The sequence below is a fragment of the Rhinichthys klamathensis genome, unplaced genomic scaffold (genome assembly GCF_029890125.1).
Source record: "Rhinichthys klamathensis goyatoka isolate OS25496 unplaced genomic scaffold, OSU_Roscu_1.1 h1tg000502l_1, whole genome shotgun sequence".
NCBI lineage: Eukaryota > Metazoa > Chordata > Actinopteri > Cypriniformes > Leuciscidae > Rhinichthys > Rhinichthys klamathensis.
In genome coordinates this window covers 130,321-138,573 of record NW_026606983.1, presented here as the reverse complement: position 1 = coordinate 138,573, position 8,253 = coordinate 130,321, and the positions used below count along the sequence as shown (strand labels likewise).

Here is an 8,253-nt window from a genome sequence, read left to right as displayed (position 1 = left end):
TCCTCTCTCTCTCTATATCTCTCTCTCTCTCTCTCTCTCTCTCTCTCTCTCTCTCTCTCTCTCTCATTCTTTTCTGCTAAATTCCTCTCTCCCTTCCAGATAGGCCCCTCTGTGTACATTATCCAACATACACACGGCGTGCAAGTTGCACGGGTGTTTGAAAAGTGTGACAGAAATCATTTATTATTCTGCGATATTCAGAACAAATAAGGTTATGAGGCAGCAAAGCAAGCACAGGGCCTTGAGCTCAGAGGCTATTTGATTTGTCACAGGCCTGTTTTATCTCTCTCTTTCTCTCTCTCTCTTTCTCTCTCTCTCGCTCTCTCCCTCTCTCTCTCGCTGTCTCTTTTCTTCGCTATTCCTCTCCATGAAGGTTCCCAGCTGAACTTGGTTGAGGTCAGTGTCCGGTCAAATGGAGTCGGGCCTGTGCGTCTGTGGGGGTGCAGATGAAGTGGTCAGCAGTGTGACAGTTAGCGGGGATTCTGACAGCCCCAGCTCCAGTGTGGATTAGAGGTGAGGAGAGCAGACAGAGAGGGTGTGTGTGTGTGTTGTGTGTGTGTGTGTGTGTGTGTGTGTGCTCTGAAGCATTGGAGTAACAGAGGGCCTAGCCTAATAGTGAGGGGAAGTCTGACTAATTTCTGTGAATCTGTGCTTCAAACTGCGTGTTTAATTTAATTGGCTAAAAAAATATTCATTGAATATTTTACATCTGTACTCCACCACATGGTCCATAACATCCTGGCATGGCATTGTATATGCTCAAATACATCCAACATGTACGTATACACATATTTGTTATAATAACATTTAATTTAATTTGCAATGCAGTTTACAATACTAATATTCATTTACATCAGCAGTTTTTGTTTGTTTTAGTAAATAGCTATAGGCTATTTAAACATGCTAAATCAGTTTTTTTTTTTCTGTATGTTTAAATACATCGTTTTTATATTATTAAAAACAACTTTGTTGTCTTTGTGTCAAACACTGACGTCATAACTATACACTATTGTTCAAAAGTTTGGGGTCGGTAAGATCCAGCGTTTTCTAAAACTTTTTTTCTATTTAAAATGTCATTTTTTCCTGTGATGGCAATTTTCAGCATCATTACTCCAGTCTTCAGTGTCACATGATCCTTCTGAAATCATTCTGATATGCTGATTTGCTGCTCAAGAAACATTTCTTATTATTATCAATGTTGAAAACACTTGTGCTGCTTAATATTTTTTCAGGATTATCTGATGCATAGAATGTGCATAAGAACAGCATTTGGAATAGAAATCTTTTGTAACATTATAAATGCCTTTACTGTTGCTTTTGATCAATTTAACACATCCTTGCTGAAAAGTTAATGGTTACCTTTATTTTGATGGTCCACTTTAGACATTCTACTAACTATAAGTAACTTTGTTATTCTCATTAGCGTATTAGTTGACAGTAGTAGACTGTTAGGTTGGTCAAGGTTTTAGTCGGTAGAATAAGTTGACGTAGAGTTGCAAAATTATAGTCAGTAGAATCTGTTGAGGTCCATCAAAATAAAGTGTTAGCAGGTATTAACCAGACGGTCTACTAATACTCTACTGAGAGTTAGATGACATGTAGTTGCAAACTTACTTATAGTTAGTAGAATGCCTAAAGTGGACCATTGAAATAAAATTGTTAATTTGTCCCCTTTTATTTCTGAAAAGATATGTTTTTTTTTAAATCAGTGAATTGCTAACCATTTGAACCTAACGATTAATTGAAAAGATCAGACTCAAAAGTACAATTTGCTCACAAATCAGACATCGATGTAGCCCGGCTTCATGAATGTGCTCAGTTTCTCTCTGTGAGGTGTAGCAGAGCCCGAGTCAGAGCATTGATACATGCTCCAGCGTGTGTAATCTCACATAAGGCCATCAGAGATTAAAATGGCGGGATAATTACGGCAGCACAGGAGATTCCCGCTGTGTTTGCATACACGCATGGGATTTGTAAGCTGTGCATTAGCCGCACGGTGTGGGACACCACTGAGAAGGTAATTTAAGGAGAAAATTCCACCGGATTCTCTCTCCCGATATCATTACCCGTCGTATATGCTCTATCACGTCCGTGCGTCGCTAACCCCGCGCTGTAGATGAACACCATAGCAATTAATTGTTCTGGGCTTGGTTTTATAGCTTGTTCGTTGACCGAAGCTCAGGGAATGGTTTGTTCTAGCCATTGGTATCTAAATTAAATTGTCTTTATCTCCTGCTAGTGAAAAAGGGAAAAAGGGGGGAGGAAATTAATTTGTTAGATCAAAAAAATATTTAATTTTACAACACATCAAACAAACTTTTATTCAGTCAGGGTGCACTGCAGCGGTCCTTTTTTCTTAATTAAGAAAGCATTCTATTATTAAACCACATGAAAAGAAACATCAATTCAAACAGTACAGTCATGTTCGACTACTACTAATCTTTTGGTAATTATTTTTTAATTGAATCTTTTGAACACAAAAGCCCTGAGCAGATGCTTGTATTACTTGAATCCCTCATCATACCCAGTGCTATATGTGCAAAGATGATGCTCTTCCGTGTGTGAGCAAAGGGAAAGGAGTTGAAGAAAAAGAAAAGGAGAATTAAAAACTAGAGGATGGAGAACGGGGGGGAGAGACGAGACCCGTGGCACCCTGAAGAGTTGGAAACTTCTGCATAAACGAAAAGCTCAGCAGCGAAACTTCTTTAGATGATCACAGACATGCACAATGGTGTGCGCACAGGGCCTTGTTGCTGTTTCGCTGATACGTACGGTATTTTTAAAAATGAAGAGGACAAGGTGGTTCTAATTTAAGCGCAGATCTGTGATTTTTACCTCGTGTATCCCTTCTCATAGGTGTAAAAAAAAAAACCTTGGACAAGTGTTTGCCTTCAAACTTTGAGTTTAACGGAATGCTGATTCATCAAAGTTTGTGATAAATCTTGTGGAAACATGCTTTAAAAAAGTATTAGCCAATCCTGATGCGAAGTTGGAAAGGCTTTGGGAGGAAGCGGGGGAAAAAAGATGTTAAAGAATGGGAAAGCTTGATTTTTTTGACAGTTGATATGCTCCCGGTGTGGAAATTTGTGAAGTGCACTCTAAGACTCTTCAAAGTACTTAAGGCGGTTGGTGGAGATGCAAAGAGGGGCTTATGAAACGGGACTTTATGTGTCTGGACAGTTCTAAAGAGACATCCTTAAAAGTATGCAGGAACCCGAGTGGCAATCAGGCCCAGCCCAGTGCCAGATAAACCTGGGCAAATCACATTAAACACGCGTTATGCATGTGGCTACAAGGATGGCAAGCAACAAAATGGCTTCTACGCCGGCTCAGACGCACACTGCATCAAAAGCTGTCAGCATAATTTCTGACAAACATGATTTACTGTACCAGACGCACACACACATACAAACAGATCGTAGAAATGTCTCGCATCCACGCTATATTCACCAGCTGGTAACAATGACCGTTACTCTCTTTAGAAGCTTGAATGGCGTTTGTAGGCAGATTAGAGGTCAGTTTGAAACCTGAGAGAGATGTGTTCCTGTGTCCTTTAATCAGGCCTCTCAACAGCAAGAATGCACTGTTTTCTTCTTATTGGCTGCCTTAGGTGGGTTCTTGCAGGTTTCAAAGCAAAGGACTTCTTTAAAAGCCAATGTTAGTTAAAGTCCCCATGAATTCAAAATTGACCATATACTTACTTTGTTTGCCTAAATTGATCGTTTTGTGGTGAACAATTCATCCATGCAAGTCAATCCACACAAAAAAATGTTTTGGCTTCGTAATCTTTAATCAAAATCTGAAATTTCCCCTCCCCTCTGCATTGGAGGACCTTCCCTGATGACGTAGGTTGAACGGTTTGGGTGTCTGCTTAACATCCCTAATCACGCCCCTCCAACTGACAGTAGACAGGCTGAATGAAAACACCTACTTTTCTAGATCCAATCAGGTGCTAGTTGGAAAAAAAGCCACGCCCACTATTTTGCCTCATTTAGTATTCCGTTTCTCTCGGAAATACGTCACAACACTGGAAAAAAGTCGTTTGCAACTTCCGGTTCATGGGGACTTTAAAGAGACCTTACTATATGTAAGCAGGAACAAAGAAAAAGAAAAAGAGAGAAGAGAGAGAGCGAGGGATTTTTTTAGCAGAAAGACGATGATAAATAAACAATTACATGAATAACCTTCTGAAAAGTCACCTGTCCTCCATAAGGAGGCTGTCGACAGCTTGTCAAGGGAAATTAAAGGTTTGTCACCATCATCCATGCACAGAGCCAACAGAATGGAGCTCTTAGGAAATGGAAGTGCTTTTGAGAATATAAAAGGTTTTTTATTCAGGATGTGTATGGATGCAGGCGGTGATTTGCAGTCTCTCAAAGAAGTGCAGAAATACTTCAAGTGCAAACCCCCAAAACCATTATTCTCTACCCTAATGTGATTTTAATCAGTGGTGTGAGGTGGACTTCTTAAATGTGGAGGCACAATCCCCTTTCTGGTTTTTGTTTGTTTGTTTGTTTGTTTTTTACTGTAAATTCTTGTTCCAGTTACATTTTGTGGAAAAAAAATTCTTTAGACTATCCAAGAAAATATACAATAATGTTAATATAACATAAAATAAAACTTTGTCACATCAAGCATTTTTTATCTTTTTTAAACAATGCTTCAAAAATAATTACAGTAACCAACATTTTATTACTCTCTGTTGTTTGTCATTTATTAATGTAATTCATTTCAATAAATGAAAAAAGATTTAATTTCATCATTTAAGTTTTTATTTTTTATAGTAAATGCATTTCTAATATATTAAATTAGTTTTATTAGTAGTAGTAGTTGTAGTCGTAGTAGTTTTGGTAATGCCTCACATATTATTTTGTGTTTTTATACCATTTCAGGTTAATTTTGATTTGGACATTGCCGTAAGTGGTAAGTTTTTCTTTTCTTGTTTTTTGGTTGAGTGTACTTTGTGGTTCTTCTCTTTCCACCAGTTTGACCCATTAGTGCAGATTTGCATTTGTTGTGAATATGATATCAGCCAAAACATTAGCCAATGATTGTGCTAAAAGGAGGTACCACCTCCTCTGAAATGACTTTCACCCTGTATTTTGTTGTTGCCCCTCACACTCACAGACGCTTTAGGAATGAAAACTCAATGAGTTCAAGAAAGTGAGATGCTGTCTCCCTCTGAAACTTTATCCATGTCGCTGTTGGACAGTGTTATTTAAGAAAAATGAGTGGTTTACGCACAATTTATGGTCATATTTCATAATATTTATTTTGTTTTACTTTTAGACTCTGTGCCTCCATTTCCTTCCTCAAGAAACCATTCATGGTTTTAATATATAACCATATCAGTTTATCATCATTCGGCACCAGCAAAAATCAATCAATACCATCCAATATTTAATTTCAAGTTTTGAGTTTTAACCATAAAGGTATTACAGAGCGTAAATTGAAGAGGATTTTCATTGCATTCACAGTGGGGGATTTTTGGCATGGTTCACACTGAGAAAAGAGGCCGCGTGCACAGGTTGAGTGGGCAGGTGCTCGGGTTTTGTTTGGGCTCCAGGTGTGCCTGTTTGGATCAGCAGTGCACAGGTCCTCAAGATAAAGTGTAAGCCCCTAGATCACTGAGCCTATGAAAACATGGCATGTAAGATGAGCTTTTACTGTTATTCTGACTTATTTGGGGTTATTACAGTGGCTGTTTTTATTGCAAATAAACAGCTCTGAGCCAGTCATAGAGTTGCATTTGAGTTGTCTATTGAATTACATGGTTCCTGCAGCGTTATTTCCTGTCAAGAAATGCAATTTTTACACACTGTATGATTTAGTTGGTTTCTGCATTGCTGTTTTATTTATAGGTATGAGCTAGACCTGTTCAGTACTTTTGTTATAGGGAAAACAAAACAACTAGTAAACTGCACTAATCAAATTAAAGTGAAAGTGAAACTAACACTGATAAAGAATTAACTGAGCATAAATATATTTATTTATTTATCAAATAAAATAAAAATTAGCACCAAATCACCATATTAGAATGATGTCACATTATGAAATAAATGTTTTTCTCCAAAACACGTTGGACACAATTATTTGGCACCCCTAGAATTTAATCAAATATCTCTGAAGTATTTACATTTTTTTAGCACACCAGGGTGACTAGGAACATGAAATTGTCTAGCTTTGACTTCTTGTTTCACAGGAGTTTAAATATGAGGAAAGACAAAGGCCAAATTCCCTTAATCATCCTTCACAATGAGTAAAACCAAAGAATATAGTTCTGATGTGCATCAAAAGATTGTTGAGCATCACAAAATAGAAAGTGGCTGTAAAAAAAGAGCTAAAAAATTGAAAATCCCCATTTTGACCATCAGGGCAATAATTAGTTCCAATCAACTAAAGATGTTACGAATCTGCCAGGAAGAGGACGTGTGTCTACATTGTGTTAATGCACGGCGAGTAGGAGAGTTTGAGTGGCCAAAGACTCTTCAAGGATAACAGATGGAGAATTGCACAGATTAGTTGAGTCTTGGGGTCAGAAAGCCAATAAAAAAAATCAAACAACCCACCCCATGTTGTTTAGGAGGGTTTCAAGAAAAATCCTCCTTGCTCAAACAAAAACAAACTCCAGCAAATTCAGTTGTCAGACACGACTGGAACTTTAAACGGCACAGGGTTGTGGTCAGATGAAACTAAAAAAAGAGCTTTTTGGCAGCAAACACGCTAGATGGGTTTGGTGCACACAAGGATAAAAAGTACCCCATGTGTACAATTTAATATACCATTGGATCGTTAATGTTGTGGGCATATTTTTTAGCTGGAGGTCCTGGACTTCTTGTTCAGATACATGGCATCAGGGATTCTATCAAATATCAACAGATAAAAAATCAAAACCTGACGGCTTCTGCTATAAATCTTATAATGGGCCGTGGTTGGATCTTCCATCAAGACAACGACCCAAAACAAACATCAAAATCAACACAAAAATGTGTTACGGAGCACAAAATGAAGCTTCGGCCATGACCGTCCCAGTTCCCTGACCTGATGAGTGGAGTGAACTGAAGAGAAGAAGCGCCAACATGGATCTGGGAATCTGCAGGATCTGGAGAGATTCTGAATGGAGGAATGGTCTCTGATCTCTTGCCAGGTGTTCTACAAACTCATCAGATATAGGAGAAAACTCAGAGTGGTTATCTTGGCAAAGGGAGATGGCAAAAAATATTTAATAAAAGGGTGCCAATAATTGTCACCAACGTGTTTTGGAGAAAAACATTTATTTCATAATGTGATCACCCCCCCCCCCCCCCACCCCCCCACACCCACCCATCCATCTTTTAGAAACATTAAAAGATCTTGCTGACCCCAAACTTGGTAATTGTGTGTGTGTGTGTGTGTGTGTGTGTGTGTGTGTGTGTGTGTGTGTGTGTGTGTGTGTCATCATCATACAACTTAGAATCTAAATTCTTTATTTTAATAACCCAGAATGAGAGAATTTACAAATGTGCCATTATTACTGTACTTGTAATACAAGTTTAGTTTTTTGAAACACTCATGACACATTTAACCATCTTATCTCCTGTGTGCCAAATCTAAATACAGAATGGCACACTTTATTCTTGAACATGACCATTTATATTTGAAATTGACTCTAAATGAAAACAGGCAGAACTCCGGATACCCCAATCTGTTTTGCGGAGAGAACCCTTTTCTTCGAATTTTACACTGTGTATTGTGCTTGGATAAAGATGGAGAGAGGGAAAGAAAAAAATCAATAGCGAAGACATTGCTGGAGGCTTACATATTACATTTTGCATAAAAGTCAGACTTAATTTGGCTTTGATCATCATTCCCAAAGATGACTCACTGGAGCCACTATCATTAGCCAATCCTGGGAAAAACCAGACGCTGACAAAGACCAAAGACTTTGAATCACACTGTCTCCTTTCGGCTCTGTTTTTGGATACGGATTTCTGCACGGTGACTGTGAGGATACCTCGATGTTCATTGAAGTGGACACTTCAAGACCTCCCAGAACCATAGCAGAACTAAATGTATGGGATATTTGTAAAGGCCTTATCTTATATAGAGATAGAATTATGCATTCAAATGTTATCAGGCGAGATTGTTCTTTTATGCTTAATTCATTACGATTAAAACAGGAACTGTTCGCTTTATATCTTGTGATAAAAATGAAAAGTTCAATCTGCATTCATCAGCCTTTGAGCAATACAATATCCATTTCAACAAGAAGTT

The 8,253-nt window shown here is 38.2% G+C and overlaps 1 long non-coding RNA gene across 1 annotated transcript in view; it reads left to right on the top strand.

Annotated features, from left to right (window-relative positions):
• Window positions 1-368: 368 nt before the first annotated feature.
• Window positions 369-8,253, top strand: part of LOC130072677 (uncharacterized) — a 79,322-nt gene continuing 71,437 nt past the window's right edge. The window contains exon 1 of the long non-coding RNA XR_008804153.1: window positions 369-513. This is a non-coding gene — a long non-coding RNA (uncharacterized LOC130072677). The remainder of the gene's footprint in view (window positions 514-8,253) is intronic.